Source organism: Rattus norvegicus, chromosome 14, assembly GCF_036323735.1.
Source record: "Rattus norvegicus strain BN/NHsdMcwi chromosome 14, GRCr8, whole genome shotgun sequence".
NCBI classification, from domain to species: Eukaryota; Metazoa; Chordata; class Mammalia; order Rodentia; family Muridae; genus Rattus; species Rattus norvegicus.
Genome location: NC_086032.1, coordinates 56946793 through 56973052, shown reverse-complemented (window position 1 = coordinate 56973052; position 26260 = coordinate 56946793). Strand labels below are relative to the sequence as shown.

The window sequence follows — 26260 nt, the reverse complement described above, 5'->3', positions numbered from 1 at the left end:
CCATCAGATGGAATGAGGAAAATTTTAGAAAATATAGTGAATTCCATGTCAATTTTAAACAAAATGTTTCTCACCCTTACTCCTAAATTTAGTGTATCTGAACAGTGAGGCCTGGAGGAAGGAAGAGATTACAAGGAAAAAAGTAATTTTATAAGATTAATATAGACTCTCTCCGTCTCCTTCTCCCTCTCCCTTTTTCTCTTTTATCTTGTGTTAGGTCACTGTCTTGGTAGTAACCCTTTGTAATATATGTGTCCTGCTTCTCCACAGATGCAAGGTCAGTTCTCTCATGTCTATACAAACACTTATCCTTGCCGTTGATAGAATCAAGTATTCATGATAAAATAGGTTCTCTTCCCCCTTTTGAATGAGGGTTGAGTAGAAAAAAGGAGAAATGCAGGTTAATTTTTCTACTGATAAAATGATCTAAAATTTTGTTGCAAAAGCTTCAAAGTCAGACATGAGAAGCAGGCGATCTTACTGTTGCAATATATACAAGCTTGAGTGTAATGTTTCCTTTCTTTAAAAATTTAGAACCATACTTGAAGCAAACATAGAATCATTCCATTAGTGCTTAAAGAACTAAATCACTCAAATTATAAATAATTTTTAAATTAGTAACCTTACATGTACATATGTTTTATGACACTATATATCCAGATTCTATTTTGTTTCCATGCTGATTTCTGCAGGCTACTGGTAACAGGAGTTTAATGATTGTCAATGTCTAACTCTGTGTCATTCAGAACTCAGATGGTAAGATTTCGTTCTTAATACCAAATCTTAGGATGTGGGGCTGTGAAATTGTACATCTAACTCAACTTCACATAATTTTAGAAGCTTTTATTTTCACTCTTTAAATCTGAAAATGACTACACTTTGTCAGGCATCTCAGTTGTCAAAGAACAGCGGTAGTGGCTGTGACTCAACCTGGAGGTTGAAACAGAAAGGTAATGAACGACGTTCTGAAATGAGAAAACAAGGTTAATGGTGATATTTGAATGAAACCTTTTCAAACCCACTGTCAAAACACAACTTCTTTCCCCCTCTCGTTTGAATTTCATGGCAACCTCACTACTTGACTTTCTTGTGGGGTGTGCTTTCTGAATGCCTTTCATTTAATAGGCATATTTTAGAAATCTAATTTTGCTGTCTGCATCAGATCAGTGATACTGTGGAAACCTAACAATTTTAGGCTGTCTGGATGCCGTTTCCATCAGGTAATTAGCATTGTTATTGAGGGTGACATGGGGGAAGTTATCTCTCTCTCTCTCTCTCTCTCTCTCTCTCTCTCTCTCTCTCTCTCTCTCTCTCTCTCACTCTGTGTGTCTTACTTGCTCTAGACCACAGCCCCTCCACTTTTATAAAGGATGTGGTTTCGCCAACTTCTCTTATTTATGTGCTGCTGTTTCTCATTATAAACTCTATTTATGTCTGTCTGCCGTGCTTCCTGGAGGTTTTACAAGGTCTTCTCGCATGCTCACATCATGGCTGGGTTAGGAATAGGTGGTCTAAAGAGGTTAGCTCCGTAGAATGTTAGAGCTGGATCTCTGGCTTCTCATTTAACAGAAGAGAGAACTGGGATTCAGGAAGACCACTGTGTTTTCCAGATAATCCAATCTTCTCTATCTTCCCCTCTTTTGGTGTCTTAGCGCTAATTCTCCTTCTTTTTCTATTTTAGAATTTTTTTCAGGATCTGAAAAAACAGTTAATTTATATCAGCTTTTTGAAAAAATAAATTTCCTTGTTTTGTTGAATAACATCACAGACCCCACCCATTCTGCTGCCTTGTGCATTAGTTTTGGCCCAAAATGTTTATCTTCTGTGTGCATTTTAAATATTTATGAATTAAATAATGAAGGAAACAATAAACCTCAGGAAAAATGATGACTACTGTTCAAATCCACAGTTCCTATTCTGGCAAATTTACTTTAAATCATAGTTCCATTCAGTGACTTATTTATTGATATACACCAGGTATCTATAATTTGCCTGCTGTGATTTCATACGGCAATGTATGGCAAGACTCGGGACTGTAGTTTCCTGTGGGAATGTGAATAGACACTTTGCAAAGCATTTACATCTTTCTTATTGTGAATTATGTGAAGATATTAAAAACGTTAACTCAATATAGGCCTTTATGTTTCCTTTCCTAGCCCTCTGATTTTATATGTATTGTGATGGCAATATTCTTCCTGCCTTTTGTCCCTTACTCTTCAACTGTACAAGACATTTTATCCCTTCTGCTAACCATTAAGGTTCTTTGCAAATATTTTTTGAAGTCTTTCATAGAGCTTCCCAGTTTTCTGTGTTTCTTTCTTGTTTTGTTTCCAAGAATTCCCTTTACTATAAGATAGGCTTGATTTTATAAATCTAGCAAATGATGGAGAAAATTTTATGAAAATCTCATTAAAATGTGGCCCTGTAGGTGAGTAAATAGTAAGATAAAAGCAAACACAGAAAACTATTTTTAATGACTTTTTGCATAAGTACTGTTAATATCTCAATGACAAGGAGAGGATCTATCATTAGGCGATAATGGCAAATGCTGGGGTATGGACCCAGGCTAATTAGCTGTTTACTGATTTCTTACCATTGAGTTAGTATCCCTTGAGCATTTAATTCTTTGTCTTGTTATTGTGTTGACACTCCAAGTGAAGCCTTTTTAAAACTCACATATATTAAACGTATCTTCTCTCAGAGTGAATTCTGAGATAAGTCTTTTAAATTCCTGTCTTGAATTCTTCCCCCTTGCCACATATTATTTTATCATGGAACAGTGAAAATGAAAATGTATTGTCTGCAAGGGTTCTGCATTGTGTACGGAGCAGACCAGATGCACTTGCTGATATCTAGTCGCTCATTCTAAACCCTGCTGCTTATTACTAGAGTATTTTCTAGGGAATGTTTTTTTTTAATTTTTTCTTCTTTGTGGTTGATACTTACGTAGTGGGGGCATTAATTTCCCTGCTTTTCTAGTTCATTCTCATTTTTTTACATTCTTTGCCTGTCTAAAATTATGATTTTCTTGGTTCCTTCCTAGCTAATAAAGACACAAAATGTCATAGTACCTATATCCAGCTGAATGTTTTTAACATTTGGTCAGCTTTTGAGGTATCTGCAGATGACGTCTATCTGATTAAGTCAATAATTCTTAATCCTTATGGACAGCCATCTGAGTATTTCATATTTTCAACATACAGCTATCAATATTCCTCCCTTGTATATTCAGCAAAGAGAGGTCTGATTCTGAAGAATGCAGCAATATTCTAGGTAGGAAAGGCAGAAAGTTAAATGGTGGAACTGGGTCAAAACCCAGAAGGTTTTGGTTTCTAGAAGACATGGGAAAGTAGAGTGTTTGGATGAAGTACATATGAAAGAAGAGGGGGAAAATTCCTCTCAAAGTATTGGTAGGGCCTTGAGTTGTTCCAAAGGAGAAAGGTAAAGAGAACTAAACAAGTATTGACTAACATTGGTGGTCTCTCAAATTTTTTCTTAAAGAGAAACAATAAAATTAGTGAAGAAAATATTGAGTACAGCCCTTATACAAACATGTATCACCTGTTGAAGACTTAAAGCATCGCATCCAAAAGAGGTTTCCATTAGCATCATCCCCTCTTTTATAATGGTTGCATTGAACATTTTTCTGTAAAAGTAAATATGAAATATTCTTAGTGCTATATTTACATAATTAATCTCTAATATCTCACAATCACTCTGAAAATTCCTCTTTAGGTTACCACCAGCATCTGTGTGTCACTACTTCACCCTTTGGATTATCATAATTTGCTAGTCAGTCTTGTACTTCATAGACATCATAGCTGGTAAAGTCATGGTTGCTTTCTGCCTTTGGAAGCTTTCCTTGTGTCTGATAGTACCATGGAAGCCAGCACTAGAGAAAAGGCATTCTGCTCATAGATCTCAAATTAGATTTAAAACCTCTTAACAAGAAGAGATCATGTCTAATACTGAACTCAAGCCTACCTACTACCCATAGCTAGTGAAGTCATGGATCTTAAAGAATTTACAAATTTCTCTTTAGTAAACCAATATTATCCCTAAATGTATTCTAATGGAATCCAATCCCAATATATACATCTACAAGACAACTTCTACTCCTTAGGCTCAGGGAACATTGCTGAAATAATGGTGGAGTTTATCAGAGAGTCTGTTGTGAGTTTCTGTCTCCTAAGAACAGAAGAAACTACATGGATGAAACTTTGCCAGCACGACTGCTTACATGTAAGCTGAAAAGGGGCTACAACAAACAATTTAATGTAGACGGAGGAAAGATTTTCCACGAAAATCTAGCCAACTAAGGAAAGTTAAGGCTTGGAGAAGTAGTGTTCATTATGGAAAATCAACCAATTTGCTATCCAGTACCAAATGGTGAGCCCTGAAAACATACTTTTAAGTTAAATTATACACATTGAACAAGTTATATTTATAATATATGTATATACCTATATGCAGACAAAACTATTTACATTTTAATTTAATTTAATACATTTGTTTACTTTACCTTACAGGTTCTTTGAATATATGTATATATATATATATATATATATATATATATATATATATATATATATATATGTGATGACATTTGACTTTGGGATTTTTGGTTCTTTTTTTTTTTTTTTTTTGGTTCTTTTTTTTTTTCGGAGCTGGGGACCGAACCCAGGGCCTTGCGCTTCCTAGGCAAGCGCTCTACCACTGAGCTAAATCCCCAACCCCTGACTTTGGGATTTTTATGTGACTCCTATGTGTGCAAAATCTAAGTGTCTCTGGATTTATGAGTGTTATGCTTTTTCTGATGGGAGGAGAAGGTTGGGAGGATCTTGTAGGAGTTGTGGAAGTGGAAAGCATAATCAGAATATATTGTTTGGACAAGATCAATTTTCAATAAAATAAAGTTAAATAAAACAAAACAAAAACCTCTGTGAATTTGAAAGAAAAAAAGGAAGGGCATATTTATAGGTATGAATGAAGAGAGAAAAGAAGGGAGAATTATGTAATTATATCATAATCTCAAAAAAAGAAGTAATTAAACCCACTTTTATCGTCACAGTTTTTAACATATTAAAAAGGGTTTGAATAGGCCCTGTAATATTTTACAATGATCTTATCAACCTGTTGATTTAGGAAGAGATGTCCATATGCTACCTTTCTATTGAACCTCTTATATTTCATGGCAGCTCCATTCTGCAAGCATCGAGTGAGTTTGCTGTGTGAGAATGATCCCAGTCATAATTTTGCACGCAATCTGCAGTTGTTTTTCTGATGATTTTGATGTTTTGAGATGATTATACTTCTCAAAATTAACCCCACCTTCTTGTTTCAGATTCCTCATTGGCACAGTATATGCAGGCATGATGTAGCTACAGGGGCAATGGTTGGAGTACCCTGGCTGTGGTTTGGAGCATTTAATGCATAAAACTACTTTGTCTTCATGTTATTGCTTAATCTATAATTGAGCAGCATTTCTGTATTGCTTTAATAGTTACCTTGGCAGTGTGTGTGAGCTTGCACATACACACACTCACACACACACACTGACACACATACTCAACATACCCAAATGTAGTTTCCTTTATTAATCACTCTATGAAAGACCACATTACTTGATGTTATCTTATGTACATACACACAGTGGATATTCTCAATAGAAGTAGAAACCAAAGTGTAATTAACTCTCTAGAATTTAAGAAGGAAATGCCCTGCCCCCTAAAATTACTCTAATTCATAATACATTCTTTTCTTGGACCCTGATTGTCATCCTCATGTTATTTTTGCCTTATAAAACATTCTTTTCATCATATAACTCTTCTTTAAAACAAAAAAAAAATCATGCTGAGCATTTGGGTCACTATCCTCTGAGAAAATTAGACATCACTATTTTTTTATCAGAACAGCAGAGACTCTTTGCAAAAGACCCCTGGATTAAGCCTCGTGACTTATAACACTCCTTCATAGGAGAAGGTTGTTGAAAGGGTCATTGGGACTTCATCTGTCATCCTGGCTGCTCTACTCTGCATCCTTAGCCACTGTCTGTAATTCTACCATATTTGCACATGGCTTTATAGTGTTGAAGTCTCTAAGGAGTTGGAATATATGAATTGAATCCAGTGAATTTATGGGAGAGGACACCACGTATGAAGCTATGAAGAAGTTATCTCCATGTTGGGGACAAACCTTTTTAGTAGACTGTCTGCTTTGGGGTTACTCACATTTCTGGAAGTAACTCATCATTGATGTCTAAGTGACCCCAACTAGTTCTCCAACGTGGACTTTGTTGGTATCTATTTTGGTTTGTTACTAGGCTGCAAAAATGAAGGAATGGATGTTTGTTTACTCCTTTCCCAGAGAAAGAAGTCCTGTATCCCTTGCTTGCAGGCAGAAGATTGTAAGCTGATGAGTTGACTAGTGTGAATTATAGAAGTTTCTTTTCAAAATAATCCCTCTGTAAATCATGCTGTAGGTCACACAATGTATCCAGTGTTCATACCAAGATGATCTTTTATGCCAATTGCAAGTGTCCTTTGCTACTTCTGCTAACTTTAGTTTTTGCATGTTTTAAAAAAATACAAAGATCTAGGGTTTTGTTTGGTTTTGTTTTTAATCTCATTGCTCAATAGCTTCTCATGGCCCAACTACTGAAAGTTCATAAATAGGTCAAGTGGGGCATCACTGAGACTTAGTCCGTCTTTTCATACGCTAACACAGTACTATAATGTGAATATAGTTCCATGCGCTTATGAAGTGTAGCTTGTTCCTGGGTGATATTAGAAAGAACTTGTAATTAGGAAAATACACAGAACAATGTGGTTGAATGCTATGAAAACTAATAATCTTCTAACCCTACATAAGAAACAAATACTAAAGTAAAATAAATTCATTCATATTCATTAAATATAGTTTTAAAAAGATTCTTATATTTTGCCGGGCTGATTTAATGTTACCAGCAAAATGTCCCTTTTTGCAACTTCAAAGATCTTTTCAAGTTCATATGTGTTCTGGGATCACAGAGCCACTAAAGGAAATTGGGCTTTTGCCTAGTAGTTATGGAATAACTTTCCCTTGTTCCAAAATATTATGGAACTAAGAGGATATTGTATTGGTTTTCTGCCCAGAAAAATGATGCCTCATTCCCCGATTATGTAGTTAGCTGTTCTCCATTCTGTAATCTCCACCACTGTATGTGGCTGTCATGCTGTGTTTTGCAACTGAGGGTGACTGTGCCTCCAGGGCAATATCTGCTTCCTCTGGAGACATTTTGGGTTGTTCTATGTAGCCTGCTGTTATTGGCTTCTAGTAAAAGAGGCATGGATGTTACTGCGCATTCTAGTGTTGTAACTAGGCCCCTGCAACAAAGAATTATTGAGCTCCAAATGTCAATAGAGCGAAAGCTGAGAAACCCTGTTTTACACTATTTCATATATTTTATGTTTAGTACCTTGGAAGATTGACACTGTATGAGGCTTAGTCTTGTATTTCCCAAAGTTTCTCAAAACACAAAGCTTATTCTATATATACTGTATGGTGAATGACTCTCAAATGGAAGTTTGCCTTTGATTATTAAATTTTTATGTTTTTTACTCGATATCATTAGTGAAGTTTTGAAAAGACTAAACTTTTATATTTGGCACATAAATGATTCTCACAATTAAAGAAAGAAAGCATTCTGCATATTTTTTTCAGAATGCTTGTTAGTTTACTCTTCATACCCACCAGAATGAATTTTCAAATTATATATTCTGTACAGAAATATCAACATAAATGTGCTTTCATGAAGCATGCATCTGCTATCAGTGAGGCTGACTGAAATTTAGACATATGCTGGGTGGCAGCAGATAAGTTGGGAATTAGTTGTGATAGGTAATCCACAAAATAGCTAGACCACATGCCAGTAATCAAGAATTCACTGTAATTACTTTAATCTGTAATCAGCTCAAGGCAGTGCACAAAAGACTGGCAGAGGAATTCTGCGACCAGAGAGGAAGTTGGTTAATTATTCCAAGACCATGTCTTTGTTCTTGTATTGATTTTCAATTGTGTGACCTTTTTATTCATTCATTTATATATTTATTCATTCAATACAATGCGTTAATTACTCTAGGAACATATTAATTACAGAAGGAACAATAAACAATAAATATATCCCCTGACCTCTCAATACATCCAAGCTCAGAGTGAAAGAGGGGCATGCAAATTAGCTCATATGCTGCATCTTCATTCTGTTTGTCCCCTGAAAATGGAGAAGATGGAGGTTCAAAGTTAATAGGCAGTAATTATGAGGGAGTTCTTAGTTTTTATACTGGAATGAAAATAATTATTGGAAAGCATACAGACTTATGCGGGGATGCACATCTGTTGTTGCGAAGGCAGACAGCTTAGTTTATTCATGAAACTAAAGAACTTTAGTTTCAGCTGAAATTTTTGCTTCTTGAAAGAATATTCTGGTCCCGCCAGGGAGGGCCCAGGAGCAGCAGGACCCCTGCCTGAGACACCGCCGGAACCTGAAGGAAACAGACCGGATAAACAGTTCTCTGCACCCAAATCCCATGGGAGGGAGAGCTAAACCTTCAGAGAGGCAGACAAGCCTGGGAAACCAGAAGAGACTGCTCTCTGCACACACATCTCGGACGCCAGAGGAAAAAGCCAAAGACCATCTGGAACCCTGGGGCACTGAAGCTCCCGGAAGGGGCGGCATAGGTCTTCCTGGTTGCTGCCGCTGCAGAGAGCCCGTGGGCAGCACCCCACGAGCGAACTTGAGCCTCGGGACCACAGGTAAGACCAACTTTTCTGCTGCAAGAAAGCTGCCTGGTGAGCTTGGGACACACGGAAGCAGAATTCCTCTAGGACCGGGCACGTTCTGTGTTTACCGGAAGTCCCACACCCGTGGATCCTGGCACGCAGCAGCTCTCTGCTCCCAGACCCCGTGAGAGAGAGACCCAACCGCCAGGTCAGGTGGGCACTCCTGAGGCTGCAGAGCAGAAGAGACCACCAACACTGCTCATCCCTGCCCACATCCCTGGCCCAAGAGGAAACTGTATAAGGCCTCTGGGCTCCCGTGGGGGAGGGCCCAGGAGCGGCAGGACCCCTGCCTGAGACACCGCCGGAACCTGAAGGAAACAGACTGGATAAACAGTTCTATGCACCCAAATCCCGTGGGAGGGAGAGCTAAACCTTCAGAGAGGCAGACAAGCCTGGGAAACCAGAAGAGACTGCTCTCTGCACACACATCTCGGACGCCAGAGGAAAAAGCCAAAGACCATCTGGAACCCTGGTGCACTGAAGCTCCCGGAAGGGGCAGTACAGGTCTTCCTGGTTGCTGCCGCTGCAGAGAGCCCTTGGGCAGCACCCCACAAGCGAACTTGAGCCTCGGGACCACAGGTAAGACCAACTTTTCTGCTGCAAGAAAGCTGCCTGGTGAACTCAAGACACAGGCCCACAGGAACAGCTGAAGACCTGTAGAGAGGAAAAACTACACGCCCGAAAGCAGAAAACTCTGTCCCCATAACTGACTGAAAGAGAGGAAAACAGGTCTACAGCACTCCTGACACACAGGCTTATAGGACAGTCTAGCCACTGTCAGAAATAGCAGAACAAAGTAACACTAGAGATAATCTGATGGCGAGAGGCAAGCGCAGGAACCCAAGCAACAGAAACCAAGACTACATGGCACCATCGGAGCCCAATTCTCCCATCAAAACAAACATGGAATATCCAAACACACCAGAAAAGCAAGATCTAGTTTCAAAATCATTTTTGATCATGATGCTGGAGGACTTCAAGAAAGACGTGAAGAACTCCCTTAGAGAACAAGTAGAAGCCTACAGAGAGGAATCGCAAAAATGCCTGAAAGAATTCCAGGAAAACATAAATAAACAAGTAGAAGCCCATAGAGAGGAGACACAAAAATCCCTGAAAGAATTCCAGGAAAACATAAATAAACAAGTAGAAGCCCATAGAGAGGAGACACAAAAATCCCGGAAAGAATTCCAGGAAAACACAATCAAACAGTTGAAGGAATTAAAAATGGAAATAGAAGCAATCAAGAAAGAACACATGGAAACAACCCTGGATATAGAAAACCAAAAGAAGAGACAAGGAGCTGTAGATACAAGCTTCACCAACAGAATACAAGAGATGGAAGAGAGAATCTCAGGAGCAGAAGATTCCATAGAAATCATTGACTCAACTGTCAAAGATAATGTAAAGCGGAAAAAGCTACTGGTCCAAAACATACAGGAAATCTAGGACTCAATGAGAAGATCAAACCTAAGGATAATAGGTATAGAAGAGAGTGAAGACTCCCAGCTCAAAGGACCAGTAAATATCTTCAACAAAATCATAGAAGAAAACTTCCCTAACCTAAAAAAAGAGATACCCATAGACATACAAGAAGCCTACAGAACTCCAAATAGATTGGACCAGAAAAGAAACACCTCCCATCACATAATTGTCAAAACACCAAACGCACAAAATAAAGAAAGAATATTAAAAGCAGTAAGGGAAAAAGGTCAAGTAACATATAAAGGCAGACCTATCAGAATCACACCAGACTTCTCGCCAGAAACTATGAAGGCCAGAAGATCCTGGACTGATGTCATACAGACCCTAAGAGAACACAAATGCCAGCCCAGGTTACTGTATCCAGCAAAACTCTCAATTAACATTGATGGAGAAACCAAGATATTTCATGACAAAACCAAATTTACACAATATCTTTCTACAAATCCAGCACTACAAAGGATAATAAATGGTAAAGCCCAACATAAGGAGGAAAGCTATACCCTCGAAGAAGCAAGAAACTAATCGTCTTGGCAACAAAACAAAGAGAATGAAAGCACACAAACATAACCTCACATCCAAATATGAATATAACGGGAAGCAATAATCACTATTCCTTAATATCTCTCAATATCAATGGCCTCAACTCCCCAATAAAAAGACATAGCTTAACAAACTGGATACGCAACGAGGACCCTGCATTCTGCTGCCTACAGGAAACACACCTTAGAGACAAAGACCGACACTACCTCAGAGTGAAAGGCTGGAAAACAACTTTCCAAGCAAATGGTCAGAAGAAGCAAGCTGGAGTAGCCATTCTAATATCAAATAAAATCATTTTCCAACTAAAAGTCATCAAAAAAGATAAGGAAGAACACTTCATATTCATCAAAGGAAAAATCCACCAAGATGAACTCTCCTCAATCCTAAATATCTATGCTCCAAATACAAGGGCACCTACATACGTAAAAGAAACCTTACTAAAGCTCAAAACACACATTGCACCTCACACAATAATAGTGGGAGATTTCAACACCCCACTCTCATCAATGGACAGATCATGGAAACAGAAATTAAACAGTGATGTCGACAGACTAAGAGAAGTCATGAGCCAAATGGACTTAACGGATATTTATAGAACATTCTATCCTAAAGCAAAAGGATATACCTTCTTCTCAGCTCCTCATGGTACTTTCTCCAAAACTGACCATATAATTGGTCAAAAAACGGGCCTCAACAGGTACAGAAAGATAGAAATAATCCCATGCGTGCTATCGGACCATCACGGCCTAAAACTGGTCTTCAATAACAATAAGGGAAGAATGCCCACATATACGTGGAAATTGAACAATGCTCTACTCAATGATAACCTGGTCAAGGAAGAAATAAAGAAAGAAATTAAAAACTTTTTAGAATTTAATGAAAATGAAGATACAACATACTCAAACTTATGGGACACAATGAAAGCTGTGCTAAGAGGAAAACTCATAGCGCTGAGTGCCTGCAGAAAGAAACAGGAAAGAGCATATGTCAGCAGCTTGACAGCACACCTAAAAGCTCTAGAACAAAAAGAAGCAAATACACCCAGGAGGAGTAGAAGGCAGGAAATAATCAAACTCAGAGCTGAAATCAACCAAGTAGAAACAAAAAGGACCATAGAAAGAATCAACAGAACCGAAAGTTGGTTCTTTGAGAAAATCAACAAGATAGATAAACCCTTAGCCAGACTAACGAGAGGACACAGAGAGTGCGTCCAAATTAACAAAATCAGAAATGAAAAGGAAGACATAACTACAGATTCAGAGGAAATTCAAAAAATCATCAGATCTTACTATAAAAACCTATATTCAACAAAACTTGAAAATCTTCAGGAAATGGACAATTTCCTAGACAGATACCAGGTATCGAAGTTAAATCAGGAACAGATAAACCAGTTAAACAACCCCATAACTCCTAAGGAAATAGAAGCAGTCATTAAAGGTCTCCCAACCAAAAAGAGCCCAGGTCCAGACAGGTTTAGTGCAGAATTCTATCAAACCTTCATAGAAGACCTCATACCAATATTATCCAAACTATTCCACAAAATTGAAACAGATGGAGCCCTACCGAATTCCTTCTACGAAGCCACAATTACTCTTATACCTAATCCACACAAAGACCCAACAAAGAAAGAGAACTTCAGACCAATTTCCCTTATGAATATCGATGCAAAAATACTCAATAAAATTCTGGCAAACCAAATTCAAGAGCACATCAAAACAATCATCCACCATGATCAAGTAGGCTTCATCCCAGGCATGCAGGGATGGTTTAATATACGGAAAACCATCAACGTGATCCATCATATAAACAAACTGAAAGAACAGAACCACATGATCATTTCATTAGATGCTGAGAAAGCATTTGACAAAATTCAACACCCCTTCATGATAAAAGTCCTGGAAAGAATAGGAATTCAAGGCCCATACCTAAACATAGTAAAAGCCATATACAGAAAACCAGTTGCTAACATTAAACTAAATGGAGAGAAACTTGAAGCAATCCCACTAAAATCAGGGACTAGACAAGGCTGCCCACTCTCTCCCTACTTATTCAATATAGTTCTTGAAGTTCTAGCCAGAGCAATCAGACAACAAAAGGAGATCAAAGGGATACAGATCGGAAAAGAAGAAGTCAAAATATCACTATTTGCAGATGACATGATAGTATATTTAAGTGATCCCAAAAGTTCCACCAGAGAACTACTAAAGCTGATAAACAACTTCAGCAAAGTGGCTGGGTATAAAATTAACTCAAATAAATCAGTTGCCTTCCTCTATACAAAAGAGAAACAAGCCGAGAAAGAAATTAGGGAAACGACACCCTTCATAATAGACCCAAATAATATAAAGTACCTCGGTGTGACTTTAACCAAGCAAGTAAAAGATCTGTACAATAAGAACTTCAAGACACTGAGGAAAGAAATTGAAGAAGACCTCAGAAGATGGAAAGATCTCCCATGCTCATGGATTGGCAGGATTAATATAGTAAAAATGGCCATTTTACCAAAAGCAATCTACAGATTCAATGCAATCCCCATCAAAATACCAATCCAATTCTTCCAAGAGTTAGACAGAAAAATTTGCAAATTCATCTGGAATAACAAAAAACCCAGGATAGCTAAAGCTCTCCTCAAGAATAAAAGGACTTCAGGGGGAATCACTATCCCTGAACTCAAGCAGTATTACAGAGCAATAGTGATAAAAACTGCATGGTATTGGTACAGAGACAGACAGATAGACCAATGGAATAGAATTGAAGACCCAGAAATGAACTCACACACCTATGGGCACTTGATTTTTGACAAAGGAGCCAAAACCATCCAATGGAAAAAAGATAGCATTTTCAGCAAATGGTGCTGGTTCAACTGGAGGGCAACATGTAGAAGAATGCAGATCGATCCATGCTTATCACCCTGTACAAAGCTTAAGTCCAAGTGGATCAAGAACCTCCACATCAAACCAGACACACTCAAACTAATAGAAGAAAAACTAGGGAAGCATCTGGAACACATGGGCACTGGAAAAAATTTCCTGAACAAAACACCAATGGCTTATGCTCTAAGATCAAGAATCGACAAATGGGATCTCATAAAACTGCAAAGCTTCTGTAAGGCAAAGGACACTGTGGTTAGGACAAAACGGCAACCAACAGATTGGGAAAAGATCCTTACCAATCCTACAACAGATAGAGGCCTTATATCCAAAATATACAAAGAACTCAAGAAATTAGACCGCAGGGAAACAAATAACCCTATTAAAAATGGGGTTCAGAGCTAAACAAAGAATTCACAGCTGAGGAATGCCGAATGGCTGAGAAACACCTAAAGAAATGTTCAACATCTTTAGTCATAAGGGAAATGCAAATCAAAACAACCCTGAGATTTCACCTCACACCAGTGAGAATGGCTAAGATCAAAAACTCAGGTGACAGCAGATGCTGGCGAGGATGTGGAAAAAGAGGAACATTCCTCCATTGTTGGTGGGATTGCAGACTGGTAAAACCATTCTGGAAATCAGTCTGGAGGTTCCTCAGAAAATTGGACATTGAACTGCCTGAGGATCCAGCTATACCTCTCTTGGGCATATACCCAAAAGATGCCTCAACATATAAAAGAGACACGTGCTCCACTATGTTCAACGCAGCCTTATTTATAATAGCCAGAAGCTGGAAAGAACCCAGATGCCCTTCAACAGAGGAATGGATACAGAAAATGTGGTACATCTACACAATGGAATATTACTCAGCTATCAAAAACAACGAGTTAATGAAATTCGTAGGCAAATGGTTGGAACTGGAAAATATCATGCTGAGTGAGCTAACCCAATCACAGAAAGACATACATGGTAGCACTCATTGATAAGTGGCTATTAGCCCATATGCTTGAATTACCCTAGATCCCTAGAACAAACGAAACTCAAGATGGATGATGAAAATGTGAATGCTTCACTCCTTCTTTAAATGAGGAAAAAGAATACCCTTGGCAGGGAAGGGAGAGGCAAAGATTAAAACAGAGACTGAAGGAACACCCATTCAGAGCCTGCCCCACATGTGGCCCATACATATACAGCCACGCAATTAGACAAGATGGATGAAGCAAAGAAGTGCAGACCGACAGGAGCCGGATGTAGATTGCTCCTGAGAGACACAGCCAGAATACAGCAAATACAGAGGCGAATGCCAGCAGCAAACCACTGAACTGAGAATAGGTCCCCCGTTGAAGGAATCAGAGAAAGAACTGGAGGAGCTTGAAGGGGCTTGAGACCCCAAAAGTACAACAATGTCAAGCAACCAGAGCTTCCAGGGACTAAGCCAGTACCTAAAGACTATACATGGACTGACCCTGGACTCTGACCCCATAGGTAGCAATGAATATCCTAGTAAGAGCACCAGTGGAAGGGGAAGCCCTGGGTCCTGCTAAGACTGAACCCCCAGTGAACTAGACTATGCGGGGAGGGTGGCAATGGGGGGAGGTTTGGGAGGGGAACACCCATAAGGAAGGGGAGGGGGGAGGGGGATGTTTGCCCGGAAACCGGGAAAGGGAATAACACTTGAAATGTATATAAGAAATACTCAAGTTAATAAAAAAAAAGAAAGAATATTCTGTACATCTTATACAAATGTATATGGCTGCTAGGCTATCTCTGGCTCCATTTTGTTGGTCCACAACATTTAGGTGCTTCTGTGTTCCTTTGAAGCAACCATCTTACCCTGTGCATGAAAAAGTTTACCTTTTGAAATGTTCTTCTACATTTCTGCTTGCTAAGACACTATGGCTTTATTCAAATGCTAAATATCTCAAAGAGAACTACTATAAAAGCTTCTTACAACCTGGATTAGAATTGTATTTTACAAAATATGGTCTAATGTGGGTAAGAGCAGTTTTTTTGGAAGGGAATTTTTAAGCAAACAGTGAAGGGGCTTAAATTTCAAAAGCACTGTAATTAAATTAAAAAATACTTTCAGAACTTTTATATGAGCTTAACATAAGCTAGCACTAAGTGTTGCACATGACAACATGTGATTTCAGAATGACTGACTAAGATAGCATATGGAAGAGAAGATTGAATAACTGCTCTCACTTTGGTCATACCATATGAGCAGTTGTGTGCCTATATTTTTAGGCAACTTAGGTAACAAATGATACAAAACATGCAAAACCTGGAAGAATATTTAGAATATAGGAAGTCAGCATGCTCAAAGGCATATGTAAAACGTTGATTTTCATACTTGTTTTGATGGACATGACTCATGAGAATCCATTAACGCCATTTGTATAATTTTAAGTAGTTTACTGTCCATCATTTCAAGAGGAATTAGGTTATAGTACAGGATGCTCATAGAAAGCTATTGCAAAGAACTTTCTGATAAGCATTACAGTATAGCAGTGGGCCTTTTCCAGATTTGAACCAGTGATCCTCAGTAGTGAGTTGGCCTCAGTAAATGGGTGTGTGGCCAACCGAAGCTGTATTACTGCAGTGCTGTTTAACAAATTGTTTACTGACCTCCAGGAATGAAATTTGAACATCTGAACAATGCCTGATTCAACCATATAAAGTACAACCTGCTAATCTTACAAAACCCCAAGAATACTGGCTATGCTATGAGAGGAGAGTTGAAAGGAATCAATAATCACGGAACATTTTATGATCTACAGTGGTATTCTATTTCAAGAACAATTTTGTAGGAAAATACCACAGAGACAAGTGAGAGAACAGACCTAAATTCTTTACAATATATCTAATAGTTTTGGCCCAGATACCAACGTCACTGGAGTTAGGTTCCAGCAGAAATATTTGGCAAACTTATAGAAACTGATGCTCAGAAAAACAATATGTCCAAGTTGGCATGTTGGATGGAAGGCTTCAGGGACTCTATTGAAGGAGATTAGACCCATTCTCTCCCTGTTACTTGAGTTTGCAACCATATAGTCTTTGGGTAGGAAAGTGAACACACAGTTCATATTTCCTTTGTCTTTTGCCAGAACCACTAAGTTAAGTTTCCACATGTAAAATGGCCCTATGACCTCACTCCAGTGTTTTCAAATCTCTAATTAGCTAAAAATATTGAGAGTTTCTCTTCCTTCATCTGCCTCTAGTTTCCTTCACTGTTTTCATTGTTTTATTGGTAAAATGAATGAAGCTGGCCCTTCAACAAACAGTTTCACATAATTTGCAAATTCATAATCAAGGGTCATATTAGAACTTTAATTTCCTTTAAAAATTAACAGGATTACTTTTTATCCGATATAGCAGTATCATTTAACTGAAGTCTCCAAACTGCCTAAAGAAAGTCTGTCTGCTAACATCATGCATTTACAGATGGAGAAATTCAGGCAGCCGTACAGCTACAGCTGAAACTTCAAAATCACCAAGGTCTGCTTGATGCCAAGTCTATGATCTATGCAATGTAACCTCTGTCTCCCTAATTGGATTTAGACATTTTTAATAGGGCTCTTTTAAAGCTGATTCTCGCAGAGTTTGAGTAAATTTCCTCGTCGCTAAGTTTGCTGTCGGGCTTTTCAGGTTGCATTTCTGTGAAATGAAGTGAGTTGGTATTTTGCTTACACAGCTCTGCTTCACAATCCTTTGCTTTCTGGTCATGGCCATAAAAGGAAAACGCTTTCTACAAATAGTGTCTCCAGCAGGGAGAAAAAAAAGTATTGTTGCTTTTGATGTGTTTTTACTTCTTTCTTCAGAGAAATCCTTACATGGTAAGCTGCAATAGACAATCATTTACAGAAGAACAGACTTGGAAAGGCAGAGAAAATCGCCCAGAGCCAGAAGAGAAAGAGTTTCTGAATGTGGCCCTCACTTACTAGGGCAGCGTGTCTGTGGCATGCATTCTGTTTATAGTTCTGTTCTTGATTTTTTTCTCCTCCCCTTAGAACGTTGAGTTGAGCTTCTGTTAAGGAGTCAAAAAGTGAAATAACGCCACACTTCCGTGTGAGTAAAACTAGACTTCATGGGGGCACAAATGGAAAAATTTTTTCGCACACCTTTGCCGGCAGCTCTGAGGATAGCATTCGAGATTCTGTTTTCTCAGGGTGATGAGATCAAATTGATATGTCAGCCCAGGCTTTTGTACAGGTCCATGGATCAGAGCTCTCTGTGGTTTCCCTGAAACACAAAGTACAGATTGAGAATTATTGCTGGTTTGAACTTTTAGTCCTGATTTGATTTGGTTGTCCCAGGTGGAGTTAACCTTGTGTGAAGGTAGAAGTAGGTAGGGCTGAAGGTGAGGGGGCCAACTTACTCTTTCCCAAAGGCCCCTTCCAGAAAAAATGTTCGTTTTAAAGGATATACTCTAAGCCAAAGGAGAATTTGTAAGCTTTATAGTGGGGTTTCTAACTGTCTGAGACTTTTGTCATGTATCCGAGCAACTAATTACAAAATATTGACACGAAGCAATGAGCTGGCCTCTTGTTGCATGGCTGAACATGGTTTGTGTCCCAGTGTCATTTGTGTTTCATAGCTTGGTGTTTGCTGTTATCGTTGTTTTGTTTTTCCCTGAATCACCTCATATAAGGTGTCAGTTCTCTGGAGGAAAGGGAAGCAGTGGCTTAGAAATGGGTAAATCCATAGGAGCTCAGCATGGTATCCTCCAGTACAAGGTCCCACAGAAGGCTGGGCAATTCAACTGAATTTTCATTTCCTTGTGACAAACTGGAAGACAGGCTGTACAGTGTGAATATGCCTGTCTCTTTCTTTTACATGTACGGATCGCCTATTGGAAAATAGCATTAATTTTTTTTCCAGCTTGAATGTGGTATGTTACAAAAAAATGCATTTAAATTTTATCAACAGATGACCCCATATGTAGCAATGAATATCCTAGTAAGAGCACCAGTGGAAGGGGAAGCCCTGGGTCCTGCTAAGACTGAACCCCCAGTGAACTAGTCTATGGGGGGAGGGCGGCAATGGGGGGAGGGTTGGGAGGGGAACACCCATAAGGAAGGGGAGGGGGGAGGGGGATGTTTGCCCGGAAACCGGGAAAGGGAATAACATTCGAAATGTATATAAGAAATACTCAAGTTAATAAAAAAAAAAAGAAAGAAAAAAAAATTTTATCAACAGGTGATGTCACATTTTGGGACACTCACATATAATTCTAGATTAGGATGTGGTTTGAAATATGCATGATACTTTTGAGATATGTTAAGTGTTTAGGTCTGTCAATCACGCTAACTTTTCTATATGAAAATACCATAGAACACTTCCCTGAAAAGGGGTCAAATTTGAGGACAGGTTAGTTGTTATTATTAGTTATTATCGATCGTTATATGTCTTGTGGCATCTATTGTTTTCACTACTCTTCATCAATTTTGTCAGAAATATATTCTGACAGAAGTAAAAATTCATGTAGTAGCCACTGGGACTCCAATTAATGACACCAGCTGCTATGAGTACTGCCTTGTGACGCTGTCATACTTGGCTATGCGTTTCCTACATTTCAGATGGTTCTACACACTCATCTTATTTATCCCTATTTTAATGTTACTTTTAAGAGGAAGAAACATGGATTTAGGTTCATTTGCATGTTGGTCTCCTACAAAATGGCACAGCTGAAAGTTAAATGGTATGTCAGATTACACAGCTCAAATTTTAAACATTATGCTGTTGACTCAAGTTTCTGGCTGACTCTCCTTGCCTTTTCTTAAGCAGTTATGAAGACCGAATTGCATATTTTCTCATTTAGTTTCTTTGATGATGTATCTTCAGTGCCTTCCATTTTATGATGTATATTCACAGATTTCTGTTTGGGTAATAGCAATTCCTAGTGCTTCAGTTTTTTCCCTATTGTTTTTGTGCCTTGTGTGCATTTAAACAATATAACTAAATGATAAACACTCTGATGGGGATCATAATCCATGTTTATGTACGTGTGACTGATAGAAGCCAGGGTCTAATAGGCAGAAATTTTGGAAGGAAGAAGCTTGTTGTTTTAAGAAGCAAAACAAAAGCAATTTGTTCTTTTACTCAAGAGCATATCCAATGTAAAGCTGTCAAACTCTCCAGTGTTGCAATACATCTGCATAGCCATATGTTGACAGATGTTTTTGTCTGTAGCATGGGCACTCAGATGTATAGTATGACTTCTGTGCAAAGATATTTTTCTTTGCTTTTTGAAATTTTACCTTCAGAAATAGCTCATGCACAGGAATAAAAACATTAGCAAAACGAAAGCTAATTAAAAAATATATAAAAGTCAAAGAAAGCAAAAAATGTCACTAATCATTTTATTAGACGGTGTTAGAGAATCACATGAGAACCTTAAATCCCTTTTGTCATGTAGCGTGGCGATATGACAAGGTAGAGTGCCAATTTCTGTTGACAAGGGAACGCTGATACAATAGATGATACTGTTCTGGGAAGACAGATGTGAAGTGACATTAAGACTTCACATGAAAGAAATTTGTGAACAAGGTCAAAGGAAAGATGGCCAGAACTCAACCAATAAATCATCTCTTAGAGTATATAAACTGGCAAAAAAAATAATTAACCTAGCTAACATAAAAAATGAAAGGAGAAACATTGAATGTCTTATTTGGAAGCTTTTATATTTGGCATCCCATCTTTCTTTATTCAAGACAAGAAAATGTTCCTCCTTATCATCCATGGTTTCTATGGAGGTGTATTTTTAAAGCTATCTTGACAAAGACTGTTCTCTCCATGTGTTATTCCATCGAGGAAGTACAAAAATAGCCTTGGTTGATTTCCCCGTTGCACCTACATAAAGATCACACTTTGGCATCATCTGGAAGTTATTGTCTGCAGAAGGAAGAGCTGTGAGTTGACTCATTTATAGTCCCCTGTCACCTAATGATCCACTTCAAGCACAGCATAAGTTGGGCATTGACTAACCTTTAACATACTTCTCTGATTTAGTTGTCCCCAAGTACATCTTGTTACCGGGTTATGTACTTCATGGCAATTGTGAGCATCTTCTATGTATTCAAATCTGAGGGTCGCCTCACTCTATTTTCTTCTCTCCCTCTCTCCACGTAGAAGATGCTGGGATGTTGGATATTATTTTCTCTGTGTCTTGTGTTTTATTTAGCTCCTACACATGAATTTTTCTGTTAGCAAATGTTGCTTGTATTTCAGTGAATGTGTGTGGGAACTTCCCTCATTTAAAAAATATTTATGAAAAATTTATTTGTTTGAAAATTATTTATGGTTACTTTGTACTGTAACACCCATGGTGATTTTAAGTCTTGGGAATAGGTGGAAAATTTGATTTTTGTGGGTGTAGTTAATATAATTTAGGCAATGGTGGTGGATATAACATAAATACATTCCAGAGGATTAACTCAGTAATTTATTTTTATCTCACAGAGACCAGTTGGCAGAGGTAGGATGGACCTTAAGTTTTAGGTTTTGCTTAATGCAGTTTTTCTCTTGTTAAGGATCTTTCAATCTTGTAATTCCATTACAAATAACACCTTTGAGCTACCAGCTATATCCTCAAATCTAACTTGCAGAAGACATACCTTCAATTTTTTATTGGATTTTTTAATTTACATTTCAAATGTTCTCCCTTTCCTCGGTTTCCCATCTATAACTCCCCTATCCCATCCCCCCTCCTCTTGCTTCTATGAGTGTGTTCCCCCACCCACCCACTCATCCCTTCCCACCAACCCACCCTGACATTCCCTGACACTGGGGTGTCCTGCCTTGGTAGGACCAAGGGCTTCTCCTTCCACTGGTGCCCAACAAGGCCATCCTCTGCTACATACGCAGCTGGAACCATGGGTCTGTCCATGTGTCCTCTTAGGATGGTGGTTTAGTCCCTGGGAGCTCCGGTTGGTTGATATTATTGTTCTTATGGGGGTTGCAAACCCCTTTAGTAGTTTCTCTAACTCCTCCATTGGGAAACCCATTCTCAGTTCAATGGTTGGCTGTGAGCATCTGCCTCTGTATTTGTCATGCTCTGGCAGAGCCTCTCAGGAAACAGCTACATCAGGTTCCTATCAACTTGTACTTCTTGGCATTAGCAATATTGTTTGGGTTTGGTGGCTGTATAAGGATTGGATCTCCAGGTGAGACAGTCTCTGGATGACATTCACTTTTATTTCTCTGACCACCTTGCTACCAGTAATGTTGCATTGATAAATACTAGTCACCCTGCTGTGACAAAAATCCAGCCAAACCAAGGAACTATATTCTCTGGCAGGACAGCTATTTTTAATTATAAGTCTAGAAATACTAACAAAATCCAATTGACTTCGTGGTCATCTGACCTTTCTAGGACAGTGTTTAAAATAACTAGCTTAGTGTTCTTCTCTATCTCCACATTTTCCATAATTGAGTGATATTATTATTATTATTATTATTATTATTATTATTATTATTACTATTACATAGACAACTACAACAAGATAAAAAGTAAAAAATGGAAATGGGTGTCCCTAGATTCTCAAAGTAGAAGAGGGAACTTGTGGAATGGGCAAACCCATCCCTGTTTTCTCAGAGTCTTGGTAGGACCTTTTGCTTCCCTATTCTTCCCATGGATGTGTCCATACTGTCTGAATATTTCTTGATTGTGGCTGTGTTAGTCCATGCCTCTCTAAAGTCTCATAAACTTTTTTAAAAACTGTGCTTTTTCCTTTCTAGTTTAGTGCTGGGAATTTAAAACAGGTCCTCCCATTGGGAGGGAATTTAAACCACATTGGCACTGAGCCTCTGACTTCATGTGCTTTCTTCATCTTTTTATAGGGTTTGTAGTTACAGCCAGTGAAGGGCCGTACTCCCAGTCTCAGTGTAGCTTCATTACATCAATTTGGTTTTTGTTGTGTTTTGTTTTTTAAATAAGATCATGTTGCTAGGTAGCCAGGTTTAAGAATTTATCTTATCTTAGCATTGTGGAAGACAAGGTTCAACCTAGGGGAGAGAAACTGAGCTCTTTTGTTTTCCTTTTATTTCTTTGGCAAGTGTTTAGGAATAGATTAAATGTAAGCCATGACAATTGTAATTATATTCAGATTAAAAACAGTCTTTCCAGATGTTGACTAGGACTTAGCTGACTTTTTTTATAAAGTTCCAGATAATAATTTTGAATTTTTGGGCTGTGTAGTCATCTTCACAGTTTCTCATTTTTTGTCACTGTAGCATAAAAGCCAACATAGACAATGGGAGGGAGAAGCCCATGTGCCATCAAGAGTTTATTTCACTGAACTCCACTCGCTTTATTGACTTTGTCCTGTGGACTGCAATATTTGCACTGCTGTGCTAGCCTGTGGTTCATTATAACCAGTACGTGAACTTTGTGAAATAAATGCCAGGTCTGGGTTCAGACAAACATAAATTCAGGTTCTGGCCATTGCTGAGTAGCCGTGATCTTGAGTGCTGTACCCTCTGAAAGTAACAGCCCCTTATTAATAAAATGAAGTCAAGTCCCATATATCATGCCCATAGTACTGATTCAGAGGCTGTTGTTTGAGCAAGCATTCCTTTACAGGAGGGGTGCATACCTCGAATAAGGTTATGTTCTTTGTGTTCTTGTGTGTGTTTGATCCTAAGAAAATTCCTTAGCATTGCCATTCCTCATTTTCTTCATCATTAAAATATAGATAACAACAGAGCCTACTTTTTACTTTGCTTATGAGCTTTCAGTGGATTAATTCATGTCATGCAATTAGACCATTGCCTGGCTTTAGTAAATGTTAATGACACAGATTGCCCATTATTGTTATAATCTACATCCCTTGTTACTCAGTAAAAGGCTAAATGATTGAATTTTATTTTTGCTGAATTTATGTCAAAGAGTGAACAAAATGAGCAGTCATAGTTAGAACAAAGTGTTGACCACTTTAGATTACTGGTTAGATTATGATCAGAGAATAGATGATTTTTGATCCTTTACACTATTTCTCCTCATCTGTGGAGAGCATGGTTATTAACCTATTAAGGCAAACCCTATATGCTCCAGCTGCACTATGCAAAAAGGTGATGATTTAACGGCAACTGGAATACAGCTAGTTACAACACTCTCTTTTGTTGTGGTATGATTAAAAAAGGGCACGACTGTTTCCCGCGTGTCACCACTCCACACTGAACCCCTGATACTCTTGGACCCAGGCGGTCACTTTTTGGTATTAGTTCTGGCACCATAAAGCCATATAGAACTAACGTTAATTTATCCCAATGGCAGCTGGCTTTAGTGTGGCACCACACAACCTTAGCCTAGCTATGTCCTGGCCTCAGCGGTCTCTCTGTTTCCATTGCTAGTCACTCTGGCCAGCTGTTGCCAGTCTGGAACTCTCTGGTTCCAGCCACCCACTCAGTAAAATCAAGATTCAACAAATTGTAACCCAGCAATCAGATTTACCTGTTAAGTTCTCAATCCAAAATATATTCACAGAATAAATTCACTGCCAATGAATAAAGATAGAAACCACCCACCTAGACAAGATAAAATTGACCTAGATCACCTGGAGCAGAATCATCTTCCTCTGTCATCTCCATCTTGTTTTCTCTCACTTTTCCTCCTACTCATTCCTAGACATTTCCTGGCCTACCCTTCCTTCTCATCCAATGATCGGCTGTACCCACCTTGCTGCATGATGACATCATCTTACACTCTTTGTTCTAAACATTTAACCATTTTTATCGACAATGTGGTTGCTGTTTAAAGTCTTTCATATTAAATACATAGAGTTGGATAATGTTTTATGCATAAAAGAAAGTTTCAAGGATAAGTGAAACATGAAAACTTCTTCAACAAATATATTTTTATGTATATTAACTTAAAGAAAGCCACAAACATTCATATTCTATTATAAATAAGTAAGGGTGAAGAAAAAAGAAACCTAGAACCAAAATTAGCCAAGTAAACCAGAGATTTCTCTATTAACCAAAAGGTCTACTTTTGTGGAGTGACTAACTCAAACATAAAAAGTTTGCTTGAAATAAATGTAAAGAATGAGACCTGCTGTGACTGCAGAGATGGCCTAGTCAGAAAAGTACTTGCCACTAAATCCTAAGGATCTCGCTTTTATCTCCAGCACTTATATAATTGGTTGATGCTTGATAAACGGACATAGGTGGAATTCTGGAGCTCAGAGTTCAAGGTGCAGACCAATCAAGCATGACATCAGTTGACTCCTGACCTCCACAAGTACATAAACACAAATGCACATGTACTCATAGACCTATACACAAGACTGTGCACCTATGCATCCTCACAAGTGAGCACCATTTAAAGAAAACTAATTAACTGCTTAGTTGGTTTTTACTTTTCTTAAATTAAACCAAAATGTTAACTCACAGTCAGGTGAAGGTTTTGCTACCCATTCACAAGGTCTAGAAATGTATGGTAAATTTGAACATTTTCTTTCTTGCGTATTGAATGTTACATGTCATATGTCATATGTTTGCAGCATAAATGTTGTAGGCCTGCAGCGGCCCAGCACCAGGGCAAGGCAGCTTGGGAAGGGGGAATGCGCAAGGCCTTTAACTGTACTTACACCATGCTGATGTCAGGTGAGTGCTGGGCCTTAGGCAAGCTCAGAGGAACTGTTCCAGGGGTGGCAAAGAGCAGTCTGAGATGTGGGAAAAGTGGGCCTGCAATGAGGCCAGGGTCTTGTGATTCTCAGACTCTTGGACATCCAGGAGCTTCTGGGAGTCATGGAAGAGCAGAGGACAGAGTCTGGGGAAGGGGACACGGGCAGGAGACAGCTTTTAGCTTACGTTCGGTGGAATGCGAGCTCTGTCTTGTCCCATTGGTGATTTCCTTACCTTGGTGGAGGCAGGCTTGGTGGCAGTTGTGGCTGGGAGTATAGAGTGGCCTTCTATGGATGATTAGGCTGCAGCTCTGTAGGCAAAGGCCTTCTTAATGGCTCCCCACAGTGGATCTTGATGAAAAGAGACAGCCCATGGTTCTAAAGAGTTTATGGTCATGGCAAAAAATAGATGTGTAAAACCATACCTAATTTATCAGGGTAGGTCTGAGATTAAATACCTTTTGGAGGGTGAAATGTTTGGGAAGGGAAGCTTGTTGGCTAAGCCCTCCGGGCCTCTAGGTACCTCATTAGCATGGAGAACTCTGTTTTGAGCCTATGTGACCATAAGACATGGTTCCTTTTATGTGAGAAGCATGGCACATGTTCCAAGTCAGGAGTCTGGCAGGGAGCTGGGAGTCACCCAAGGTATGTGCCCACTGAGTTTCCGGGTCTCTACCAGCTCTACTTTGCCAAATTTCCTGGCGTGTTCTTATCTCCCACAAAATGCCACTGTATGCTTATGTCTGTTAATGAAAATTCCTAAGTAAGTGGCTTGGTGTAGTTTTGTGTTATTGGTTTATGGAGAAACTGTCTTACTTTGTAGGCCAGGTTAGCCTTGAACTCTTGATCCTCCTGCCTCAATTTACCAAATGCTGGGGTTACAGGCAAGTGGAGATTGTTACTGGTGGCTACATTTTATCA

At 38.8% G+C, this 26260-nt stretch overlaps 1 protein-coding gene and 1 long non-coding RNA gene across 16 annotated transcripts in view; one reads left to right on the top strand and one right to left on the bottom strand.

The window, feature by feature from the left end:
- The window catches only part of Pcdh7 (protocadherin 7), a 430160-nt gene that overhangs the window by 141924 nt on the left and 261976 nt on the right, over positions 1-26260 (top strand). The gene's annotated exons all lie outside the window — the stretch shown is intronic.
- Positions 829-26260, bottom strand: LOC134481750 (uncharacterized). 2 transcript variants are annotated; one of them, XR_010057517.1, is made up of 5 exons: positions 25575-26260; positions 25304-25485; positions 17834-17954; positions 8170-8248; positions 829-3646 (listed from the first exon to the last, which is right to left on the bottom strand). It is a non-coding gene; the product is annotated as an uncharacterized LOC134481750 (long non-coding RNA). The 2 variants fall into 2 exon arrangements; XR_010057518.1 differs by lacking the exons at positions 25304-25485; positions 25575-26260 and having other exon boundaries at positions 17654-18096.